The following is a 25,274-nucleotide window of genomic DNA, read 5'->3' as shown; positions in this document are numbered from 1 at the left end:
AACAGCTTTCACAGCTATGCAGTAGGTTCTCTTTACTCATTTGGAAACATAAGGTTTCTTCGCTGTATTTCTAGAAATGTGTAGGTACTTGCAATTCCAAGAATGCATTTAAGCTGGTTATGAATACATAGAAAATAAATGTGCAATTATAATAGTTTGCAGAGGAGGTGAATTTCAGGGTAAATGCTACAAGTTTCGGAATCTAAAGTGGAGATCTATGTAGTACCTGAAAAACACTGAATAGATTTTAAAGTGAGTAGGAATGTATATATACACACAGAGAGCACTCCTACACCCATTCCACTCAGACACAAAGGCATCCCTCACACACACACACACACACACACACACACACACACACACAAACACACACACACACACACACACACACCCCTTACACAGATACAGGCCATAACTATTGTTTTCTGATAGGCACAGAATTCTGGAGTAAGTGTAGTATACCAGCCTTACGGTTTGGGTAGAAACACTGTAACAGTTCACATACTGTAGAGATAGTGTGGATTTCCCTGTAGTGCAGGACTGTGAAGTATTAATGTTTAAAAATAAAATTGAATAACACTTTGAAATAAAATAATGATGTATTAAGTATTCACATTTTTTAAAAATTTATTTTATTGAAGTATAGTTGATTCACAATGTTGTGTTAGTTTCTGCTATACAGCAGAGTGACTCAGTTGCACACATATACATTCTTTTTCATCTTCTTTTCCGTGATGGTTTATCCCAGGATATTGGATAGAGTTCCCTGTGCTGTACAGTAGGACCTTGTGGTTTATTTGTTCTCTATATACTAGTTTGCATCTGCTAACCCCAAACTCCCAATCCTTCCCTCCCCCACCCCTAAGCATTCACATCTTGAAATCCAGTTGCACAGGTGTGGAGCTGTAGTGAGCAGAAGCAGTTAGCAGGTGGCCTCCTGTAACTGTATCCTGCAGGAAAGCCCTGTGTCCTCATGGCGGACCACCAGTCCGTCCTGGTGACGGTGCTTGCATTCTGCATCAGGGCTGTGTTAGACCTGGTACGGATGGTTCCGTCCGCTGTAAGACAGTTGGGCAGATGTTGCAGGCAGTGACCTTGGGCTCGTGAACTCTGCCTGCTTCCTGAGTCTCAGACCATCCGGAATGACGTGTAACCACTTTTAGTTTCGCCTCAGGGTCCCCACCCTTTTGGGGGAAGCATTTATCTTGGATACCAGTTACCCTAAGCTGGAATTTCAGCCTCGAAGAAGGGTGAGGGGAAGTTGGAATCTGTACCAACTCTCAGGAACTGGAGGGAAGGATCGGTTAGAGTCCAGGGCGTCCTCCAGGGAGAGAGGGAGACAGCGGGCAAATCACCCGACCCTGTAGAGCGGGCGACCCCATGAGCTTCACGATGTCATTTTGTTTTCCTTTGTTTTGTGTCGATAAGTATTTTATGTGTGTCACCAAAGTAAGTAAACCTTAACAGTCACCTCAATGAATATCTCCTCTCTTGGGTTTAGTATCAGAAAGCCCCCCGAGGAAAGGGGCCTCGGAACACCCGACTCGTACCCCCTGGAGCTGAGCCTTGCACACCTCCAAGAAGTGCTCTCTTGTCTTTTCAAACCTTAATCATTTCCCAAAACAGAAAGTCCGCAGCTTCCTCAGACAGCAGGTCAGACCCTTACGTGATGTCAGCTGAGGGACTTGCTGACGAACAAAGTATTTACTTATAGAATTGGTTGAATATCTTGGCCTTGTCTGTCTAATAAGTAGCCTCCCTGCATGTGAATGAGTCTTTATACATGTACCGTAAATTTAGATGAGCACATGAGTTACAGGGCTTTGTTAAGTAACCTAGTAACACTATGTACACACACATATATATGATCCTGTATATGCGTATATGTATGTATGTTTACATATATACTATATGTATACATATGTATATACAGGATTCTATATTTGCATATATATGATCTCATCTACAAACACAGGCATACATACATCTGTGTGTATCTATCAATCCATCCATCATCTCTATCATCTCTCTATCTATCCATCCATCATGTCTATCTGTCTATGTATCTATCCATCTATCCATCTGTCTATCTAGGTATCTATCTATGTATCTAGGTATCTATCTATGTATCTGTCTATCTGTCATCTATCTATGTATCTATCCATCCATCCATCATCTCTGTCTATCATATCTATCTATCGATCCATCATGTCTGTCTGTCTATCTGTCTATCTATCTATGTATCTGTCTATGTATCTGTCTATCATCTATCTATGTATCCATCCATCCATCCATCATCTCTGTCATATCTATCTATCCATCTATCCATCCCTGAATATTTGATGTGAAAATAAGCTTCCCATGACAGGTGTCACGTGAGGGCCGTGTGTCGGCCACATCAGCCTTCCCTTTTAAAAGCTCTGCTGATCTTTGCTTTTCTTTTTCTTCTTTTCTCACTTAGCTGTATGCCCCTCTTCCTTTCAAATGCCCCCGCTGGATGACACAATTTGCCTTCTGCCTGGGGCTCCTCCAAGTCCCTTGTCTTCTGACACACACTCCGTCTCTAGTCTGTGTCAGGTGTAAACATGTCATTCTTGGGGATGATGTAGAGTGTAGGGCCAGGAGGAAGGCGATCGTATTTCCTGAGAGATCTCACTTTACTGTATGTGTATGTTCTCTCTGCCAGCCCTCCCCAGGATCTACACTGCAAGACCATAGGGTTTTGTTTTCTTCTTCAATACCGTACTTGTGGTTCCTCGTCCATATGAATTGCCTAATAAATACACGTGGGGTGCACAGATGGATAAATGAATCAGAATACTGTCATCGCTATGGTCTGGCTGATGTTCCTCTACCTTGATTCCCCTCCCTGCTTTCCAGTATCTCGTTCCCACACGTTAAGACTGATGGCAGGGCTTCCCTGGTGGCACAGTGGTTGAGAGTCCGCCTGCCAAGGCAGGGGACACGGGTTCGAGCCCTGGTCCGGGAAGATCCCACATGCCGCGGAGCAACGAAGCCCGTGCGCCACAACTACTGAGCCCACGTGCCACGACGGCTGAAGCCCGCGCACCTGGAGCCCGTGCTCTGCAATAAGAGAAGCCACCACAATGAGTAGCCCACGCACAGCAACGGAGAGTAGCCCCCGCTCGCCGCAACTAGAGAAAGCCCGCCCCCAGGAACAAAGACCCAACGCAGCCAAAAAATAAATAAATAAATTTTAAATAAGTAAAGCACTCTTACTAGTCAACAATAAAAAAAGACAAAGAACGCAAACTAAAAAAAAAAAACAACTGATGGCAGATAACTCTTCTGTAAGATGCCTTTGCCAGCTGCTCCTGGGTAGAGATAAGTCTCCCTCCACTGAACTCCCATTGACTTTTACATAAAAGTGCATCATACATAATGTTGTATTTTTTAACACTCCATCCTTCCAGATGATTAGACCTGATTACTTGAAGATTCTGGCTTTGTTTTCATAAAACCAAAGCACGAGCCATTCACAGAGATTTTGCCCAGCACGCAGTGAACGAGGTGTGGAAGGCATTCACCTGACTTAAAAGGTGACAAAAACAAAGCTCAGAGAGACGGATGAAGCAGGAATTTTTTCCCAACAAGTAAGCAGAGACAAGTCTCTTCCCTTCATATCGACTGCGTCACAGGGTCCTCTGATCATTTTTCCAGCATCCTTAACTTTCCTTCGTGTGGAAGTCTTAAATACTGCTGATTTATTCCGTTCAATCCAGGGCTACAGATATTGATTGAGCACTTGCTTTACAGAAGACATGATGATGTCAGTCGTTCTGGATAATGTCAGAGTGGGCAGGGGACTTCTTACCCCCATCTACTTTGAAAGGCGGATGCCTGGTGATGGATTCATGGCATGGAGTACTCGAGGGAATGAACAGATGTGTTCTGCCATCAGGGAGAGTGATCAGGAACCAGGGAGACAGGAAGGAAGAACAGAATCATCGTGACAACCACAAAAGTTATGGGAGGAAACGAGCCAGGCTTTTGTGCGTTTTTGTAGATTCTTCAGAGCCACTAAGTGCTCAGACCTTGGTAGAAATGGATAAAATAAAACCTGATGATGTGAGTTGTCTGTCCCATAATATTCCACCAGCTATAACCAAATCTGAAATTAACCCACAGTCACTTCCGATTGATTCCTTTGCCCACCAAACTGTCATGAGCGCCTCCTATGTGTCCTCTATGGAGCTACACTCTGAGAATAGAACGTTGAACAAAACAGACATAGTTTCTAATTTAATGTAGCTTGTACCTTAGATTACCAGGGGTGATTTTGCCCCCAGGGGACACTTGGCAATGTCTTGAGACAGTTTGCATTGTCATCTAGTTTACTACTGGCGTCTAGTGGGTAGAAGCCAAAGATGCCACTTCACATCCTTCAAGCTACCAGACAGTGTCCACAAGAAAGAATGATCCAGCCCATAAAGAAGGTGTGGTCCATACATACAATGGAATACTACTCAGGCATAAAAAAGAATGAAATCATGCCATTTGCAGCAACATGGATGGACCTAGAGATGATCATACTAAGTGAAGTCAGTCAGACAGAGAAAGACAAACGCCGTAGGATATCACTTATATGTGGAGTCTAAAATATGACACAAATGAACTTATCTACAAAACAGAAACAGACTCACAGACATAGAGAACAGACTGGTGGTTGCCAAGGGGGATGGCAGTGGGGGAGGGAAGGATGGGAGTTTGGGGTTAGCAGGTGCAAACTAGTAGGTACGGGATGGATAAGCAGGGTCCTATGATAAAGCATCATGGAAAAGAATATAAAAAAAGAATATATATATATGTATCATGGAATCTCTTTGCTCTACAGCAGAAATTAACACAACGTTGTAAATCAACTGTACTTCAGTAAAATTTTTTAAAAAGTGAGGACTCTCTGCCTCCAAAGGTCCATAGCGCCAAGGGAGGCTAAGAGACTCTAGTCTAGTTTGGGAGGAAAAATAATCAACTAATTACCCACAAGGATAATTACAAACTTTAATAAGCATTTGGTGCTGGTGGGGCTCATTTCTGGGGTCTGGTCAACAGGACATGAGTTTATAATGAGAAAACGAGGGAGGCCAAAGGATCGTGGTGGGTCATTAGGGTAGGAAGGTCTTGGTGGCAGACAGACTGGCGTGTACAAAGACCCCGGGGTCAGAGAGGGGCTGGCATAATCCAGGATCTGAGAGTACAGGTGTGGTACAAGGGCAGAGGTGGAGCTGGGCAAGAGGGAAAAGTAGAAAAGCAGGGAGGGGTCAGATGTTTGAATTTTACCTGCCATTAACAGTGTAGGGCACAGACATGATTCTTTGAACTCCTGTCCTCTTTCCTGTAATATTCAATCTTTGGATCAACATTTTTTGTCGTCTTCTACCATCTAACCCAATGAAAAACCTTGGGGATATAGAGGCAGCTAGAAAATGCGGCCTGTGTCAGGGAGTTGGTATTCTCAGAAGACCTTTGCTGGGCCGGCTTCATGAATCTCAAATGCATGTAATTTCATCCTCATACCTTGTGCTTTTCTAGCTTTCCATTGGTTTCTTTTCTTCACATTTTTAGGTCAGAGTGATTGAGTCCTCACCGTGGAAGTGTTTCCTTTTTCTTTTCTTTTTTTTTTTCCTTTCCAAAGTCAGATGGCAAACAGTCAAACCTTGTCAGTCACGCGTTTGAAATGCTAGATGTTGATTCTTCAGGTGGCATCTTGCTAAGAGTTCTGATTTGAGGACTTCTGTCATTTTGTTGAAGCCTGAGGTTGAACTGATTAGAGTTGTATGTGATTCCTAAGCTGTCGTGTGTGAGTGCCTCTCTGAACTGACGCGTGATGTGGATTTTTTTTCAAATGGAGAGTATCTATGATGAAGTCATCCTCTTAGAGTACGTGAAGGTCGCGGGCCATGTTTGTGACAAAAGCTCAGAGTTGACTGTGTTTCTCTTAATTTTTAGCTTTTCACTACCTCTTCCCCCATCTCGTTAAACCACGTCTCTCATTTGGGGGGTTCCGTAATTTTTTGCTCTAGGGTCGACATAGAGAGGCTAGCTGGTTGGGATTAGGGCGGGGGAATCTCCAGAATTCCAACTGTTAACAATCACAGCAATACCATTAAGACTTTCGTGTTAGATTTTATTTGTCCTATGGCTTACGTTTTGGAACATTAAGCATTTTCAAGAGAATAACCAACAAAAACATAATTACAGGCTATTAATTGTTTTCCTCTTAAGATCTGGAACAAGGCAAGGATGTCCACTCTCCCCACTGCTATCTGACAATGAATCAGAGGTCCTCACCAGGGCAGTAAGGTTAAAGAAAAAAAAATGAGTACATATATGCAGTTGGGAATTACATATGTGCAGTCAACTTTACGTGCAGATGACATGTTTGTTTATATAGAGACTCCTAAGGCATTTACAAACAGCTAAAACACTAAGTGATTTTAGCAAGATCTCAGGATTAAAGATGCACACACATTTTTATTTCTGTATTCAACAAAAAACCATTGGAAAATGAAATTTACAATAAACTATTAATCATAGCAACCTAAAGGATAAAATATTGCAATAAGTTTAGCAAAATCTGTGTAAGACCATATAGGTTTAAAGAATGTATATTATTTTTAAGAAAGAAATGGGATTTGGGGATTTTTAATTAAAATGGTGATGACTAAATAATTTGACAACTTTTAAGACTGTTGAGCCTTCCAATTCATTAACATGCTTTAGCGCTGTATTTATTTGTTCTTAATTTTTTTGAGCAAATCTGTCATTTTCAATGTAGAAATCTTGCCCATTTTTGTTAAATTTATTCCTATATCAAAATGTATCCACACAATAAGACTGCAATTCTGAGACATGTATAAACCATCATCATATTCCTGCTGAAAATAAAAGTAAACTAATAATACATCTTAAATTTTATATCTGAAAATGATGTAAAATTGGATAAACTAATATACTAATATTATTACTGAATTTGTCTCTTCTGAAATATTAATCCCCAAATAACAGTCATGTATTTAATATTTAATAATCTTATTGAAACCTGTCTTATAAATCTTATTTTGGTTTTTATAGCAGAGGGCCAAATTCACTGTACCCCCCATTTGTATAGATTTTATTTTTTTATAATGTTGAATAATTTCTATACTTTCCCAGATTTCTACCGTGTAGAATACTCTTTTCATGGCTTTTAATCGACTATTATTCTTTGTCTCTCCACCTAGCTCTTCCTTAACCCCTGATATCTTGAGTCTTTTGCCTTTCCTTCTACATTTAGACCAATAATTTCAAAAGAAACATTTTTCATTCAAGTAGAGTCAATTTACAATGTTGTGTTAGTTTCAGGTGTACAGCAAAGGCATTCGTTTATATATGTATGTATGTGATTTATATATATGTGTGTATATGTATATATGTATCTTTTTCAGATTCTTTTCCATTATACATTATTACAAGATATTGAACATAGTTCTCTGTGCTACATAGTAGGACCTTGTTGTTTATCTATTTTATAAATATATAGTAATGTGTATCTGTTAATCCCAAATCCCTAATGGATCCCTCCCCCACTCTTTCCCCTTTGGTAACCATAAGGTTTTTTTCTATGTCTGTGAGTCTGTTTCTGTTTTGTAAATAAGTTCATTTGTATTATTTTTCAGATTCCACATATAAGTCATATCATATGATATTTGTCTGTGTCTCACTGACTTCACTTAGTATGATCATCTCTAGGTCCATCCATGTGGCTGAATATGGCAGTATTTCATTCTTTTTTATGGCTGACTAATATTCCATCGTATATGTGTACCACATCTTCTTTATCCATTCTTCTGTCAGTGGACATTTAGGTTGCTTCCATGTCTTGGCTATTGTAAATAGTGCTGCAGTGAACATAGGGGTGCATGTCTCTTTTCAAATTAGGGTTTTTGTCTTTTCCGGATGTCTTTTCCCAAGAGTGGGATTGCTAGATAATATGGTAACTCTATTTTTAATTTTCTAGGGAACATCCAATACTGTTCTCCATAGTGGCTATATCAATTTCCATTCCCACCAACAGTGCAAGAGGGTTCTCTTTTCTCCACACCCTCTCCAGCATTTGTTATTTGTAGACTTTTTGATGATGGCCATCCTGACTGGTGTGAGGTGATAACCTCATTGTAGTTTTGATTTGCATTTCTCTAATAATTAGTGCTCTTGAGCATTTTTCATGTGCCGCTTGTCCATCTGTATGTCTTCTTTAGAGAAATGTCTATTTAGGTCTTCTGCCCATTTTTCGATTGAGTTGTTTTTTTTTTTTTTTTTTTGATGTTGAGTTGTATGAGCTGTTTGTCAGTTGCATTGTTTGCAAATATTTTCTCCCATAGGCTGTCTTTTCACAATCATCCTTTCTTGAAGTAAATACTCTTAAAATCTATGCTGTCTTCTGTAGCCCTATATTATACAGCTTCATAGACTAAAAGGGCAAGTGTCTTTGAAATCAGCATTTTATAAATTCATTCAGTTATACCATCTTTGGTCGCATTTTTTTTTAAGATGTTGGGGGTAGGAGTTTATTAATTTTTATTTATTTATTTTTGCTGTGTTGGGTCTTCGTTTCTGTGTGAGGGCTTTCTCTAGTTGTGGCAAGTGGGGGCCACTCTTCATTGCGGTGCACAGGCCTCTCACTATCACGGCCTCCCTTGTTGCGGAGCACAGGCTCCAGACGCGCAGGCTCAGTAGTTGTGGCTCACGGGCCTAGCCGCTCCGCGGCATGCGGAATCCTCCCAGACCAGGGCTCGAACCCGTGTTCCCTGAATTAGCAGGCAAATTCTCAACCACTGCGCCACCAGGGAAGCCCATTGGTCACATTTTTATAGAACTTTTCAACATCCCAACTGCCACATAACTGTTTCAGTGGTATTACTCGCTTCATAGCAGGTGGATAGCGTGAATCCGTCATTAATAGATGAGGTAACCGTGTGTGAGGTGAGTGACTCACACGAGGTCTAGTTAATGCACTTACAGCTCAGATCCTAGTGATTAGACAGAATCTTTCCATCCTTTATAGGAATCCAGCTGCTCGGGAGTAAGGAAAGCATTCTTGAGGGGTGTTTACAGAACTGGTAGAACATATGAGTTCAGGGATTAATTTTATTTATAACGTGATTTGGAAACCTCCTTCTTCTGGGTCAGAACTGGTTGGTTTTAGCCAACCATTTCTGAAACGTTTTCTTTTTGGTAAGATGACACACTCGTGGTTGCGCATGTCACTTACACTATCCATTCTTCTACTAGAGGTATTTGGGGTGTCTCGGAACACATGAGCTTTCCTTTTCAAAACAGAATGCCGATTGCATTGTCCATTCAATCCTTGTGCTGGGAGATAACTTACCAGCATTAATGTTCTTTTAAAAGATGCGTATTCTAAAGGTGAATTCTGGGCGTGACACGGTAAAGGTTGACATTGACTGGGGGGACATTCCAGAGCGGATTTGATGCCAGTGATTTCAAATAATGTGATTGTTGTTTCCATTTTCCAACTCCAGCTCGGCCGCTAATCCCTGAGAGAGGCTGGCTCTGATATGCAGGCAGTGTGGCTGGATGAGAAGGGAGGTACCCATGTTACTGGACCGTGACAACACAAAAAAGAGTGTGAGGGAGGGACTTCCTTGGTGGTCTAGTGGTTAAGAATCCGTCTTGCAATGCAGGGGATATCGGTTCTATCCCTGGTCAGGGAACTAAGATCCCACATGCCATGGGTCAGCTACTCCCACGCGCCACAGCTAGAGAGAAGCCCGCGCACCGCAAAGAAGAGCCCCCGTGCCACAACGAAAGATCCCGCGTGCCACAGCTAAGACCTGATGCAGCCAAATAAATAAATAAATAAATATTACAAAAACCCCCAAAAAACAGAGTGTGAGGGAGATTGAAGGACTTGCCCTTTGACAGGTTTTGACTATGTTAGATTCTCAGCTGGTTGACCTCTCTGCTCTCCAGACCCTCACTAGGATGAACTTTTAGTAGCAGCATCCCATTTGGAGTCAACTAGACATGTCCCCTGCAATCTGGATTTGTCTGTGAAACTTAGCTTCTTCCTGGGCAGGAAGACATAAAATAATTGTCTTGTATATATAGACAGTTGTATTTTATTTTTTCACTTGTGTAATGAATAATCAGCTTCATGGTGAGGAATATTTCCAGATGTCTATCTGAAACTCCAAATCATTGGACATTGGAGATTCCATGGCCAGATACAGATGCTACACACAGGGGAGGCGTGGAGCCAGGCCAGGGGCCATTGGGATTTTTCCACCTATTTCTTTCCCAAATGCAGGGCTTATCAACATGGGTGCTGTTGACATTTGGAGGGGGCTGTCCTGAGCATTGCAAGTTGCTTAGCAGCATCCATGACCCCTACCTACTAGATGCTGCTGCCCACATCTACTCTACCCCCGAGTTGTAACAACCAGAAATGTCTCCTGTCAGCTGAGAGGGCAGTATTTTGTCCTCTGACACATGGAGCACCAATAATCTATTGAATTCTGTTATTATTCCTTAGCACACATCAGTAGAATTGGTCTAAAACCCTACATGGTCATGAATTTCTTTGAATAATTATTGATAGTCATTGCAATTATATGACATCATCTCGAAAGGTAAACATCTCTTCTCTACAGAAACCAGACAATAACACTTCATATTAAAAAAAAAAAAAAAACCAAAAAACAACTCTTTTAGTCTTTAAGCAATGAGGATTGTGAAAAGGCTCCGTCTTCTTTAAGGTGGCCATTGTTTGAAACGTGAAGTGCCATTTATGCATTTAACAAGCACGAATTTGTGCATTGCATTGAGACATTGCATACTGAACGTGTTACTTTTCAGTGGCATGTTATCCTCATGCTCATCTAAAAACATGCTTCAGGAGTAGAGAGTGACATGTATTCTCCAGAGTAGAATGTTATCTATGGAGAGTGTGAAGCCTGAGTACAATGTACTCAAACCTGGAATTCAGAGCCTATGTTTATGCACTTGTCAACATTACCTTAATTACACACACACACACACACACACACACACACACACACACACTTAAAGCCTTAGCTACTTTTTTAACAGAATGTAACAACTAAATCTCATAAACATGGAACACTGCGCCGTTTTGGGTGTCCTAGTAGGGTAAACATATCCTAGGAAATAATACTCTACTGAAAATTTGAAGCAGTTACCTGTTCTTTTTGTTGAATTGGATGCAACTGTTTTCATGAACACTACGCCTTTACACGTGGTCCACCTCAGGTTGCATCCTGGAAGTACACACCCTGACTTGGCAACTTCATGCTCCCTAGCCCCGCCTTCCCTCACACTTCAACACAGACACGCACAGCTGAGGATTCTTCCACAGTCCCTGGTAAGGTTCCTTCACCTTACTACTGGACATTTAGTTTTTGATACGTTTAAAAAATTAATGTTGCAAACCATGAGAGTGTACTCCTCACAAACTTTTCTTGTTATCACAAACCATGACAATGAACCCAGTAGTATTTATATTTTTTTGTGCGAAAATCCTAGACCTGGAACTGCATTTTAACTCTGTGTAGATATTGCCAAATTTGTATCCACAGAGATTGTACTGATTTCCGTCTCCACTGTGAGACTGCCTGTTCACCCCTTACCAAATTTATGTCTTCAAGTCCCTGACCACAAAGAGAAATGACTTAATGACTTAAGCTATTTAATCCTGAGATCAGTTCCCTGGGATCTTCTTTGTAAATGTCCTACAGGATATTTGCTTCACCCATTATCAGGCTTCTTTGAGATGAAACGCATACCCTCTGTAGCATCTCCTCCATGCCTATGATGGAAATCTCCAGGAGGGTGACTTACTTATCATGGTTTGTGTAAGACTTTCCTATCTTTAACACTGAAAGCCCTGTGACATGGGGAGCGCCTCCATCCCAAACAAACTTGGGTATATGGGGTCCTTCTAATTTTAGGTCTGGTGGAAGCAGCAATGGGTCCCTACAGCTTTGAGATAAAGCTGTCTGAAATTGGGCAGTGAGTTTCAACTCTCTTCTCTTAGATGCCCGACTCCATTTCTAACACTATGAGGTAGAGTGATGATAAAAATAAAATGTTCTTTAGCAAAACTTACATGTTATGTGACTCTAGAAAAACCTGTTTAACCTCTTGGCGTCTCAGTTGTGGTATTTGTAAAATGAGAAAAGAAACCTGCCTTCTCTGAGGGGTTATGCTGACAGTGAAAGAGACCATGCCTTAAATCACTTTGTATGGTGCACAGTCAGTAGAATATTGATTAGAACTAGAATTGTAAACTTTGGTAACTTTCAAGTAAGAACATTGGAACGTGTTTGATGTTTATTTACGACTAGGGTGAAAACATGGATGGCCATGAAAAAAGAGTATTTTATTCTTTCATTATTGGCTTTATCTTCTCAATAGGGTATTTCTGTTATTTGTGAACTCTAAAACACACTAAGGTCGCGACCCCTTTCAGTGCTAGGATGTGTATGTATAAATGAATAATAGGAAGTATCTACTTTGGGAAATATAGTTCAACTTATTCAAGTTATTAAATGCACACATGTGTGTATTTTATATATATATAATAATAATACACATATATATGTATATACGTGTGTATATATATACATACATATATATATACACATACATATATATATATACACATACATATATATATATATATATATATATATATATATGAAACCAGAACTTTCTAAATACTTACCTAGGCATTGAAGGAATGTTGAAATAATGTCTCTTCTCAGTTCTTTCTGTTTTCTCATTCTGGAACTTCATATATCATACGCATTCTCATTTTCACACGTGTCCCCTAATTTCACTTTCATATTGTTAATTTCCATATCTCTGCTGTGTTTTGTAATATTTTCTCAGATTTATCTTCCATTTATTCTCTTTTCTACTGTTTCTGATCTTCTGTTTGACTAGTCCATTGATTGGTGTTTATTTCAACAATTGTAGTTTCCACTTGTTTAATTTCTACGTGGTCATTTTTCAAATCTTGTCTTTCCCAGTAATTTCCTACATCTTGCTTATCTTTTTACATTCCATCCTTTATTGCTTTAAACATTTCCTACATAGCTGTTGATATTTTATATACGGTACTTTAAAAATCTCAGTGCTCTTGTGCTCAGTGATCTCTGATTGCGAGTTCATGTTTGTTTGCTCTTAATGTATGGGAACTTTCAGGACTGCATTGGTGATTCTTTCCCCAAACAGGTTTGCTAGTCCTTCTGATGGGAGCTCGAGGGTGAGATTTGAGCCTGTTTGGGGATCCAGCTTCTCCACCTTGCTAGAACAGGAGGACCCCCCCCTCCTGTCTTACTGATTTGACTACCCTCAGGAGCCTGCTCCCATGCCCTGATGTCAGTGCAGCCATGGACATGCTCTCTTATAGCAAATCCCCCTTTCCAGTTTTCTCATTATTCAGGACACTCATGTATTCTTTAGCCTATGCTGTTGGGGCAGCATATGTTGGGGAGATCAACTTTGGATATTTCCCTTATGTGAGAAAGCCTGGAAATTCACTGGCAACATGTCTTACCCAGGTGCAATTGTTCTACAGAGGGAGGTTCTCTTGGAGTATTGTTTTATCTGCTGATGATGTAAGTGGAAGCTTTTCATTTCAGAAAGTTTCACCATATCAAGAAAGAAAGAGAAAGAAATAGAGAGGGAGTGAGGGAGGGAAGGAAGAAAGGAAGGAAGAAAGAAAGGGAGGGAGGGAGAAATAATGATGTTTATCCTAGCCAGGTGTGAAAACCATTTCTCATAAGCTCTTACCCTATGAGCCACTTATTTTTTTTTCAAACAGAATTGGACTGTCTCTTACCCTGTAATACAGGTCCATAAGAGAATAGGTTTCATGAAAAGGGATTTTGTGGTATTAAGCAGTTGGCAGGAATAGAGCTCCATGTTGTAATAATGAATATTAATCTCAAATAGGAGGTTGAGAAGAAAAATAGCATTAAAAGGGTAATTCCATTTGTGTGTGTGTGGATAAAACTCATCCAGTATTGATTTTGCATAATGCCTAAGTTCTAGGAGCAGATATTCCACCGTTAACAGCATCTCCTTTAATATCCTGTATAGAAGGGGCATGTTTAGAAACCAGAGTTTTGTGTCCATATATGAAAATGTATATTCTTTTTGGGAGGGTTCTGTTTTCTGGAACATAAGGACAAGACACATAAGAACGAGTCTTACAACAGCGAGGATGTCACGTCACTGACTCTCATTCTTGACTCTATGTAAATAGAATGTCTTGAGGTAGGAGAATCTTGGAACCGGCCACACGTGGGGCAAGTCATTGATCTCACAAGGTACTACTGTCCTCACAGTAACATGGAGATGAACATTTCTGGTTTTCAGAGTTACTTTTAGGAATAAATGATCTGTGTTTTACACATATTAGACATCATAATACCAAGTTGTTTGTCCTCTTCTCTCCCTCCATTTCCCCATCCTCTCTCCATCTGTTCCTTCCTTCCCTCCCTCCTTCCTTCCTTCCTTCTTTTCCTCCCTCCCTCCCTCCGCCTGCTCCCCGTAATACTAGATTTCTCAGCCTTGACACTACTGACATTTTACCCTGGATATTTCTTTATTATGGGGGAAGGGGCTACTTGTGCATCATAAGATGTTTAGCACCGTCCCTCCCTTCCACCACGAGATCCCCATAGCACCCCCACCTTAAGTTATGAAAACCAATAACGTCTCCACGTATTGTCAGATATCCCCCGTGGAGCGAACCCCTCCCTGTTTGATAGCCCCTGCTCTAAAATGTACCATATATTATAAACATCCTGCTTTAGATATTTCACTCACTTTAAAGTTGTAAGATTATAAGATGTTGGTATTTTTACAAAGTTTCTAGAGATGCTCTTTGATTGAATCTTAAAATCTTACGTCCACCAATGATGGAAAAAAGAGGAAATTATATTGCTATTTTTATATCCCCTCATAGAGCAGCATAAACTTGGTGTTTTACGGGAATGAGCATGTGCCTTAATCTAATTATATTAAGTACTTTTACATCTCTTAAAATGAGGCTGTGATAAGAGAAAAAACATGGGCAAAAGTAAATAGGATGGTAAAGATATGGCATTATAATTATTCACTGATTTTTCCATCTCCGGTATGTGATACTGACCTTATACTCTATTATTTCTGGTAGCTTCTTGGAATTCTTAAGATGAAAATAATTTTAATTAGCTTTTCTCTAAATATATTAATGGTAGAATATATAATCGATATTAATAGTGGAATCTATCTGCCTCTTTATCTATCTATTGATTCTTATAGTAACAGTGGAACATGGGAAGACCAAACACTAAAAGTTTAGCTCAACCCTGAGATTATTAGAAATATTGACAAAGTATAAACTAAAATTAGGTTAGAACATGTTCCAGCTTCGTGTCTCCAGGAGAGATGATCTTAGTGCAGAGAGGAACTGGTCACCTGGACCAGAACGGCCAAGAAGGGAAGTGGATGGAGTCATTTAAGAGACACTTTGGAAGGAAATCTGAGAGGTGTTAATGATTTACTTAGACTTTGGGAAAGAGAATGGAAAGTTAGGTTGAACCTCCCCTTTGTTTCTGTCTAGACCACCTCCTAGCACGGGAAACTCAGATGGAAAACATTAGACGATTACAGCAGACGCACGTAGAGGTTCACATCAAAAGTGTTCCTTTTCTAAATTCCTATCTGAACTGAGGTTTAAACAGCATTGTCCTTAAGTCGTACCAATATTTTCTTAGGTCAGTCTCCCAAGGCAATAGAAATAAAAGCAAAAGTAAACAAATGGGACCTAATCAAATTTACAAGCTTTTGCACCGCAAAGGACACCATCAACAAACAAAATGAAAAGACAAGCTACATACTGGGAGAGATGAGACCAACAAGGGATTAATTTCTAAAATATACAAAGAGCTCATGTAGCTCAATATCAAAAAACAAACCACTCAGTCAAAAAAATATTCAGAAGACCTAAATAGACAATTCTTCAAAGAAGACATACAGCTGGCCAACAGACACACGAAAAGATGCTCAACACTGCTAATTATTAGAGCAATACAAATCAAAACCACAATGAGGTATCACCTCACACCAATCAGAATGGCCATCATCAAAAAGTCTACAAATAATAAATGCTGCAGAGGGTGTGGAGAAAAGGGAACCTTCTTGCACTGTTGGTGGGAATGTAAATTTGCGCAGCCACTATGGAGAACAGTATGAAAGTTGCTCAAAACACTAAAGATAGAGCTACTGTATGATCCAGCAATCCCACTTCTGAGCATATATCTGAAGAAAACTATAATTTGAAAAGATACATGCACCCCCTATATTCATAGCAGCACTATTTACAATAGCCAGGACATGGAAGCAACCTAAGTGTCCGTCGACAGATGAATGGATAAAGAAAGTGTGGTGCATATATACAATGGCATATTACTCAGCCATAAAAGGAATGAAGTAATGCCATTTGCAGCAACATGGATGGACCATGAGATTATCATACTAAGTGAAGTAAGTCAGACAGAGAAAGGCAAATACCATGTGATATCTCTTATATGTGGAATCTAAAATATGATACAAATGAACTTATTTTTGAAACGGAGACAGACTCACAGACATAGAAAACAAACTTATGGTTACCAAAGGTGAACAGGGGTGAGGGAGGGATAAATTAGGAATTTTGAATTAGCAAATGCACACTACTATAGATAAAATAGATGAACAACAAGGCCCTACTGTAGAGCACAGGGAACTATATTCAATATCCTGTAATAAACCATAATGAAAAAGAATATGAAAAAGAAAAAATATATATATGAATCATTTGCTGTACACTAGAAATTAAAACATTGTAAATCAACTGTACTTCAATTTAAAAAAAAATTTTAAAAAGCACTGTTATCTACCACATGCAACCTCTTGATTTATGATTTCAGAAGCTATTGCCTTTAGGGCAAGCGCCCTCTAAGAGTCATGCTTGGTGCAATATATTACTCAAGGAATAATGATCTAAATATGGTAACATCAATAATAGTTCATGTATATATGACAAATAAAGAAATAAATATATATTATGAAAATCTTCTGTAATAAATGCTCATAGGCATGATACGTATTTGAAAAGAAAATCAGGGAAGTGCTAATGATTTAGGGACCTTGGCAAACTTTGATGATTATACGATGTTGAAAACTTTTTCCATCATGACAGGCGTCCTCTCTTTGCAAAATATTACTCAGTAGTAATATTTTAAGTGGGATAAATCAACAATAAGCATAGTATGTATAACAAATAATATAACTATATAATATATAAATGTCACATAATAATATAAATGATAAATAATAATTTAAGATAGAATACCTAAGGGGGTAACAGTTAATAGAAAATCATAAAACATAGTACAGAAACATGCGTGTTTTGGGTTGTATAAATTTTACTGGTGTGCTCCTGTATTTGGGAGGATACAACCAAAAGAACTCAACGCAAGCTTTGAAAATGTGATATTGGAGCTAGGATAAAGGAGATACAACACGGTTTTCACGGTGAGGGGAGTGATCCCCTGGACTGGTTGGATGGTAAAGCCAAACAGCTGTCCCTCTCCATCACTAATACCCCATGATGTGTGCGTGGCGTTGCCATGGGTTACATCCCTGTCTCAGATAGGATGAACCCCGATGCCATGTGACATAGTCATTGTCACCCAGTGAACATTTCAGAAGGAGAAGTTCCCTCAATTATACTCTTGGAGGAAATAGTTTATTTACTTCTTCCCTGTGTAAGCAAAGCATTTTGATCGTAACCGAAAGATGGTTTGGTAGTTTTATTTTCCTTTAATCTCACATCTAACTTCTGTGATGAAACAAAGCCAAGGCAACAGACGTGTGTGCATCACATTCTAGGTACCAGGCGTGGTGTAGGGCAGAGAGTTTGGTCATAAGACAGATCAAGACAGTTCTGAGGCTGAGATCCTCTTGTGAATGAGATGTTGCATTATACGTTGTGTGTGAATCCATGTAACAAGGGTTGTGGACACAGACAGGAGGCTCCATACGTTATCTTCTCAGATTTGATGGCTGAATCAGGTTTTGATGAGCCAGTCATAAAAGGGTTCAGTGGAAAGAACAGAGTGCAAACAAACAAACGGGGTGAAGTTCCCATTGCTGGGCATGAGCAAACCCAGGGTGGCATGTAGCTCTGGGCAGTGGGAGGATGGTGGATCCCGAATGGGAAAGTAGGTCTGGGCAAGATGGTGCATATGCCCTTTCGTGTCATATAGGTACTGATCTTCTTCCCCTGATAAATGAGGAAATGAAGATAGTTGAAACATTTTAGATGTAAAATTCATGTTTCCTGGACTTTTATGGGTCAGTATCAGGACAGATGCTCCTGTTAATTTGAAGGATCTGTGGCATTACTTGATACATGCTGTACATGCTTTACTTTTGTAAGGTGATATCTCTTTAGTTTATTTCTTCTGGAAAGCAGTAATTTAAACCTTTAACTTGATTGGCTACTAAGAAGCATCAAAACAGATCTTAGGGGGCTTCCCTGGTGGCGCAGTGGTTGAGAGTCCACCTGCCGATGCAGGGGACCCGGGTTCGTGCCCCGGTCCAGGAAAATCCCACGTGCCGCAGAGCGGCTGGGCCCATGAGCCATGGCCGCTGAGCCTGCGTGTCCGGAGCCTGTGCTCCGCAACGGGTGACGCCACAACGGTGAGAGGCCCACGTACCGCAAAAAAAAAAAAAAAAACAGATCTTAGGGTACTGTCCTGCCAGTTACCAAAAGAATGACTTATTTCTTTATGCTGAATAATGATTATCTTTGAGAATTTCCATCCCTGGGATTCTTGACGTTGCAATAATTGTTGTCATCATCAAGATGGTTGCATTTCATGGTCAGTTTAAAACAAAACAAAATCTCAGTGCCTACACTGATGCTTTAGCTTCATGAACTGAAAGTTAAAATACATGAAAGAAATAAAGGATAAACATTTTGGAAAAAAATGATTGTCAAGATGTGTTTTCCTAGAAAACTTAAAAATTTTTAAATAGTTGTGTTTTCCTTAATTTCACATGTAAATTCACAGTTTAGAATGCATGTCCATGTTAGTTTATTTTTTTCAATATTTCAAAAAATAGTTAGATTATTTTATTTATTTATTTTATACTCAGAAAGATAGGGCTTTTTACTTTATCTTATTTTTTTAATTTTTATTTTATATTGGAGTATAGTTGATTAACAATGTTAGTTTCAGGTGTACAGCAAAGTAATTCAGTTATACATATACATGTATCTATTCTTTTTCAAATTCTTTTCCCATTCAGATTATTACACAGTATTGTTAAATTACTTTAATACCAAATCCATATATAACCAGAAATCTATTCTCCTTAAAGAAAATGTAGTTCAAATAATTGAGAGGCACTTCTTAATACTTCATTTTAGGTCATTAGTTCTTAAATCACAACAATTTTTACAGTTAAATTATTTTTCTTTCCTTGTTAAGTGTACCCAAATGTAAATGACCAGACGTATTCCTTTTCTTCATTGTATTGATGTGAATTGTTCTCCCATTGTTTGTAAAGAGATGTGTTCGTTAATTTAAAATCATTATCTATGTGAACCTGGCATTATATTCACTATCTGTATATTTTTATATTATCATCAAACATATTCAAAACTCAACAGCATCTCTCATTACTTTGGTTAAAAAGCTACATATAAAATAGTAGCTTTGGTGCTTGGATGGAGAAAGTGGAAGATTATTTTTTCCTTTCCAGTTTTACATCCCTAAGGGTCATTGATGAAAGACTTACACAAGCCCTCTTTAGTCACCTAATAGCATAAAATAATTCTGTTCTTAAAATGGCGATAGAGGGATTTGCTTGGTTTATACTACATAACACCATATTGAGAGCTGATTCCCTTTTTATCACGGATCAAGTTGTGTGGTATCACGCAGCACCGTTCCTGAATAAAAGCAGAGGAAGGCAGGCACGCTCCCCGACACGGTGCCATATGTGTGCCTCCTTTTCCCCTTGATGGAAAACTGTTCACATATTGATGGCTAGTTTCAGGTACCTTGATGGTCTTATCATAAACTCTAGCCGTGGACCGTGAAAAATGGCATCTGCAAGGGCATCAGGATACAAAGTGAAGACCGTAACATTTCCTCTTGGCATTTGCTGCTATTGTTAAAAAGGTCGGATGTGCAATTTAAAACGTTCCATGCGTGGAGCATGATAAATGTCACATAGAAAACAAAACTGCTTTCATTGGCATTTTTGGCCATTTTTCACCTTTCCCCTCTCATGGATTTGCAAATTTTGGCTTGTGCAAAATACCTGCCCCACTGTGAATTGTAGACAGAGAAACGCTACCGGGAAGATATGGAAGTTGTGTGTAGATAAGAACAGCAAATTGAGAATAAAAGCAGGAAATTAAATAGCACCAAAAATATAGAGAGGAATAACTTGCAAGTGACTCTGTCAGAACTATTAGGAAGCTCATAGTTGAAGAAGTAAAACGTCTAAAACTCATCAGTAGAAATGCCCGAACCCATTCATATTTAAAGAAAGGCAAATCAATTTTGTTTTATTTTACTTGATGCTGTTATACTTTTGCCTAGCTTAATGGCAAAGCTAAATTCATTTATCTGTGGGCGTGGTCAAATGAGCATTCTCACACTTTGCTAGTTGGGTGGATGAACTGATGGAGAATTTTGAAGTAAACTGGGTATTATATATTAAAATTTAAAAAGAGATTACTTTTCCCTTCAGCAGTTCTCTCCCAGGAATCTATGCTATATAATTAAGTGCAGAGATTCACTGTCTTCACTCCTTTGAGCTGCTGTAACAAAAATACCACAGACTGGGGGGTTTATAAACAACAGACATTTATTTCTCACAGTTCTGGAGGCTGGAAGTCCAAGATCAAGGGGCCAACAGATCTGGTATATGGTGAGAACCTGATTCCTGGCTCACAGAGACCATTTTCTCACTGTGTCCACACATGGTGGAGAGGGTGAGGGAGCTCTCTGGGGTCTCTTTTTTAAGGGCACTAATTCCATTCATGGGGGCTCCTCCCTCCTGACCTGATTACCTTCCAAAAGCCTCACCTCCAAATACCATCACCCTGGGGATTCGATTTCAACATACGCATTTTGAGGGGACACAAATATTCAGTCTGTAGCATGCATGGACCTCAGTGTCCATTGAGACTGAAATTTCTCTCAGTCCGGGAATGAGTACATGAATTACTGTGTACACTTGTAAACTGGTTTTCACTTGAAAGGGAGGAAACAAAGCAAAATATGAAGATACATAATATTCATACCAACCTCTAAAATCTGTGTGTGCATAGAGAGTTACTTGTGTATGTACATATATACAGATTCATGCACGTGCAGGTAGGTACACATACATATTTAAAATGTTCCATGCGTGAATATGTTTGTGCATGTCACTGCCTGGAAAGAAGCCCAGAAACGCCTTAACGGTTTTTACCTCTATGAAGTGGAGTAAGGTACTCTGCACTGGGGAGAGGTAGAGATTGGCAGAGAAAGTGAAAACTATAACTGTTCCTACGCCTGTGCGCTTTTTGAATTCTTCACACTAAATGTGAATATTTTTAAGATCATACTGAAGGCTCTGCAGATCTATGTGTGTGTGAGAACCCATGGACAGAGCAGGTATTTTAATAGGTCACAGAAGAATAACACAGGTTAGGATTGGGACTCAGCTGATGGGATAATACCTGCCCAGATCAATTTAGTCAAAGTTTCTGTGCGTGGAGGAAAGCCATACGTTGCAATAAATGAGACCAGCCCCTTAACGGTACGGAGAAAGATGGATGGATTGTATCCATCACTCTGATTTTGAGATTTGGGCAAGGGATCTCAGAAGTTCCCAGAAGTTTTCCTGTGGTTCATCATTTCAGGGGAATCCACTCAGGGGACCCTATGGCTTGCACGTAGTTCTGTTTTATTATAACGTTTCCTATTATTCATTGCTTCTTTTGGCTCAGTCCTTGGAGAAATGAACAATGTACTACATAATTTATAACATCTTAGCTTTCAAAAATGATATTTCATATCCTGAAAGCAGCCATTACACATGAAAACATTTTCTTTCTTCCCTAAACCTTATTTCCCTGGCCTCCCCCAAGCCACTCTTTAACTTCCACATCAGTTTGTCTTTCCCACACCTAGGGACTTGACGCACATCTGCATGCTTCTCATAATTCCAGCAGCATCCGGTCTGTTGGACAGGTTCCCTCTGAGCTTTATGGAAACATACTGCACCCTCCAACAAGTAATTGTAATAGCGGTGGTAACAATAATACTAGTTAAAAATTTTTTAGTGCTTTTGTGAGTTTCCTGGCTTGCTTTTTACAGCGCTGCTGTGAAATAGCCCGTGTGAATCTGTGTAACATCCAGGGTCCCATGTAACAACCCAGACAACTAAAAGGGAAAGGATGGATACATGTCTATGTATAACTGAATCACTTTGCTGCACACCTGAAACTAACACAACATTGTTAATCAAATCTACTCCACTATAAAATAAAAAGTTAAAAAAAATAAAGACACTGGAACTAAGAAATGGCAGAGCGCGCCCAAGCAGAGTGCTGCTCTTCTAAACAACCCCCAGGCTACCCTCACCCTCCTCCAGGTTAACCTTACAGTGTGTGGGCTGCTGCTTGACCCTGCCCTTTGCCTGGCTCAGATCCTTTAAAGAAGAGTGGTCCTGAGCTGTCCGTCACCCCTGAGAAGGGGCACCATAAATCAGCATCGCTAGCTTTCTGAAGTCTGGCTTGATCCACATCATCAACCAGAGCATGTTTCAGGCCCTGCTCTGTGCCAGGCGCCATGTGCTTCAGTGGTCCAGCAAGCTAGGAGCATCTTCAGAGACGGTATTGAAAACGTTGGGAAACATTCCCCGAGCCTGTGTTAACAGAGTCTCTCTCCAGACTTGGAATAATGCAGTGTGAACTCTGGCTAGGGGAACCTCAGGTAACAATAAATGCCCGAAACCCCACCTATAACATAAATAGTTGGAGCAAGGGTGCTTTCATCATACAACTAAAGGATGAGGGTCCCTCTGTCCTTTAACAGGGAATTTTTTTAAAAGTATTTATTTATTTATTTGGCTGCACCAGGTCTTAGTTGCAGCCTGCAGCATCTTTAGTTGCGGCAGGCGGGAGCTAGTTCCCTAACCAGGGATCAAACCCGGGCCCCCTGCATTGGGAGCGCGGAGTCTTAACCACTGGACCACCAGGGAAATCCCTAATAGGGATGTTGAAACATTGGTGTTCTCTCTCTGAAATCAGCATTGACTCAAAGGAACTAGAAAGGATGGACACATATAAGCTTCCTGATCTCTATTTGGAAGATTTCAGACATCTCCCACGTCCTCATTAGGACGTTATCATTCCTCAAACTTCTCCCCTTTCTGTTCCTAACCCCTTCCCCAACATTGCATCTGAGCTGTCTTCATCATCACCCTGGAGATCATCACTGAAGTCCAAGTTCTACTCCGAATAATTTTTTTTTAATTTTTATTGGAGTATCGTTGACTTGCAATGTTGTGTTCGTTTCCGGTGTACAGCAAATGACTCAGTTATACATACACGTATATCCAGTCTTTTTTAGATTCTTTTCCCATATAGGTCATTACAGAGTATTGAGTAGAGTTCCCTGTGCTCTACAGCAGGTCCTTATTATCTATTTTATATATAGTTGTGTGTGTGTGTGTGTGTGTGTGTGTGTGTGTGTGTGTGTGTGTGTGTCAATCCCAATCTCTCAGTTTATCACGTCCCCACATGTTTCCCCTTTGGTAACCACAAATTTGATTTTGAAATCTGTGAGTCTGTTTCAGTTTTGTCAATAAGCTCATTTGTATCATTTTTAAAATTAGATTCCACATATGAGTGATATCCTATGGCATTTGTCTTTCTCTTTCTGACTTACTTCACTTAGTATGATCATCTCTGGGTCCATCTATGTTGCTGCAAATGGCATTATTTCATTCTTTTTTATGGCTGAGTAGTATTCCACTGCATATATATATACCACATCTTCTTTATCCATTTCTCTGTGGATGGCCATTGAGGTTGCTTCCATGTCCTGGCTATTGTAAATCGTGCTGCAGTGAATATAGGGGTGCAGATATCCTTCCGAATCAGTGTGTTCATTTTCTTTGGACAAATGCCAGAAGTGGGATTGCTGGATCACACAGTAGCTCTCGTTTTAGTGTTTTGATGAACTTCCGTACTGTTTCCCATAGTGGCTGCACCATTTCACGTGATGGCATATCTTTCCCTTCCATTAATAGTCATGTTCTTTGAAATCACAATTTTCACTTCATTCTTCCTCTTCCAGTTCCTCCAAACTGGCTCCCTTCCCCCATCTCGTGCTAAATAATCTCACTGCAGCGTGACCGGGAAAGTTTGCACTGCCAAACCCTGTGACAAGTCCTTAGTCGTGGTCTTAAAAATCTCATTTTTATGGCCGCTTGTCACTTTTGCCCTGTCTTCCCTCCTTGGTTTTCATAGTATCACTATGTTCTAGTTCCATTCCGCAATTCCTTTTTTTAACTTATTCTATTGAATTGTAGTTGATTTACAGTGCTATGTTAATTTCTGCTCTACAGCAGAATGACTCAGTTATACATGTATATATTCTTTTTTCTATTCTTTTCCACTGAGGTTTATCACAGGATATTCAGTATAGTTCCCTGTGCTCTACAGTAGGACCTTGTTTATCCATCCTGTATATACTAGTTTGCATCTGCTCATCCCAGACTCCCAATCTTCCCTCCTCACCCCCCCTCCCTCTTGGTAACCACAAGTCTGTTCTCTGTGTCTGTCAGTCTGCTTCTGTTTCTCTTCTACAATTTTGAGAGGTCCTTCACTTTCTTCTGCTTTTATTCGTAAATATTGGCCTCACCCCGATCCTGTTCTTGTTTCCGTTCTCCTCTTGATCTTTCATCTCTGAGTGATTCCTTCCATCCATGTAGCTTCAGCTGCCACCTCTATGTGAACGATTCTTGTCTCTATTAGCAACCCAGACTAGCAACTTCATTTCCAGTGTTTGCATCCTTCACTGCTCTTAGAAGCCTCTCTTGGAAGGTTCCATAGACCCTCCAAGCTCAACATGTCCATATGTTTGACCGATTATTTTCCCCTAAAACCTATTCCT

General features: G+C 39.9%; 1 protein-coding gene across 2 annotated transcripts in view; it reads left to right on the top strand.

Annotated features, from left to right (window-relative positions):
• The window catches only part of NLGN4X (neuroligin 4 X-linked), a gene marked incomplete at its 5' end in the record, with an annotated part of 257,483 nt that overhangs the window by 52,631 nt on the left and 179,578 nt on the right, over positions 1-25,274 (top strand). The window lies entirely within an intron of this gene.

Source organism: Hyperoodon ampullatus (genome assembly GCF_949752795.1).
Source record: "Hyperoodon ampullatus genome assembly, chromosome: X".
NCBI classification, from domain to species: Eukaryota; Metazoa; Chordata; class Mammalia; order Artiodactyla; family Ziphiidae; genus Hyperoodon; species Hyperoodon ampullatus.
The sequence above is the reverse complement of the archived record's forward strand: the minus strand, read 5'-3'. Positions and strand labels throughout refer to the sequence as shown.